The sequence below is a fragment of the Rattus rattus genome, chromosome 5 (assembly GCF_011064425.1).
Source record: "Rattus rattus isolate New Zealand chromosome 5, Rrattus_CSIRO_v1, whole genome shotgun sequence".
Taxonomy (NCBI): domain Eukaryota; kingdom Metazoa; phylum Chordata; class Mammalia; order Rodentia; family Muridae; genus Rattus; species Rattus rattus.
In genome coordinates this window covers 123830634-123832378 of record NC_046158.1, presented here as the reverse complement: position 1 = coordinate 123832378, position 1745 = coordinate 123830634, and the positions used below count along the sequence as shown (strand labels likewise).

The 1745-nt window shown below is 50.5% G+C and overlaps 1 long non-coding RNA gene across 1 annotated transcript; it reads left to right on the top strand.

The window, feature by feature from the left end:
• Nucleotides 1-302: 302 nt before the first annotated feature.
• Nucleotides 303-1509, top strand: LOC116900660. The gene is made up of 2 exons (XR_004387944.1): nt 303-452; nt 1193-1509. It is a non-coding gene; the product is annotated as an uncharacterized LOC116900660 (long non-coding RNA).
• The last annotated feature ends 236 nt before the right edge of the window (nt 1510-1745 follow it).

The window sequence follows — 1745 nt, the reverse complement described above, 5'->3', positions numbered from 1 at the left end:
CAGCAGTACTTCATTAATGAGGGGTACTCGCCCCCTGCACCCATTCTTCATCCATGCTTGACTGTCAGCCTTTTGTTTTGACAAAGTGTTTGGAAAAGCCATCTTACCCAAAACAGCCCGCATGAGGTCAACTTGGTTAGCTGAAGTCCATGGGAATGCTGTGGTTTGAATGTGCCCCTTCCCATAGTCCTGTTGAAACTTGTTTCCACCATGTCCCCTGAGCCTGTAGTACGGGGTGGGACCTCTACCTTCGTGGGTGGATGAGTACTTCCTGCTTGCCTTGGGTTGAGGGAACTAGTTCAGGCTCTTTGCCCTTCACTTTTCTGCTCCATGAGAACACAGTGGTCCTCCCTCCTGGAGGATGCTGCATCCAGACATCGTTGTGGAAGCAGAGAGAAGAGGCCCTCTCCTGATGCTGAAACCGCACTGCCTTGCTCTGGGACATCCATCTGGTAAGGAAGTAAATTTAAATTCTTTATAAACCACCCACTCGGTGGTCATTTGTCACATTTACATTGGTACAAGAGGTTAGGACATTGAATTCCGATTTGGAGCAGATTTCAGAAGGTGTGGCTTGGCAGCGTGACTCTGTGAAGTGAGCAAGTCCTTTAAGGACACCTAAGAGAGCCACAGCGAGCGATTGCGTTCTGGAGATCACGTGTGGGCCCTTCTGTGATGAATGGAGCAACCAGCTGCCCTAATGTTATGCAAATAGGTGCTTGAGACTTGGGATAAAAATTCCAGCAAACGCATCCTACAGATTTCAAAAGTGCTGATCACGGGGAATAGAGACAAGAGGGAAGCGAATGTGCTGAGGGGGAGGGCTATGGGGACTCTGCCGATGCCGTCAATGTTGCCCACGACCCTAGCACCCCAGACGTAGCTGGGAAAATTGGAATAAAATTGGATTATGGAACAGGGGCAAAGAAAGTAAGATCTCTAAATTAACATATCCCTAGGATAATGTCATTATAAGCACACAGGGCAAATGTAAAGCTTATGCATATGTGTCTAACAACCGCGTGCACTTTAAACAGCTATGTATTCAGCCAGAGCCCTGGGCTCCTCCCTACGGTGACTCAGGAAGCCACCCCATTTGGGGTTTGTCTTACAGTAGGTGCTGCCGCAGGTGTTGTTGGTGTCTTTCTGGAACCCCGATTCCCAACTGCTAGTGTTTGTCACTTTATCCCAGGGCTTCCTCCAGCTGACAGCATTGGGGACATCCATCTGGAAATGCCAGGGAGACAGCCCAGGAGGATCTAGGATGTATGACCCTAGCTCCATCTGTGGGCAGGCCTGTGCTGGTGACTACTCCCCAGGGCTGAAGCCCCAGTTGTGACTTACTCAGTTCCTCACTGAATCAGCTGTGGTGCCTCTCTGTCTCCCTTCCTAGGACCCTCAGCATCCCCTCCAAATAAAGGGAATTGGCTCCAATCCTGGGTCGGGTCTGCTTCTGGGGACACTCTGTGACAAAATCTGCATGCCATCTTAATAAAGGTCAGAAATGTTGCCTTGTCCTCTATGTCCCCAGGACTTGTGGGAGAGGTGGAGTCTGGTCAGCTATGGCAGCATTCTGTGTTATTAGTCTCAGAGCAATCTCAAAAAGATCTCTTTCCCTCTCCCTCTCCCTGTCCCTCTCCCTGTCCCTCTCCCTGTCCCTGTCCCTCTCCCTCTCCCTCTCTTTCCCCCATCTCATTATCTCTTTCTCCCACCCTCCCTCCTTCCCCCTGCCTTCCCCTCTCATT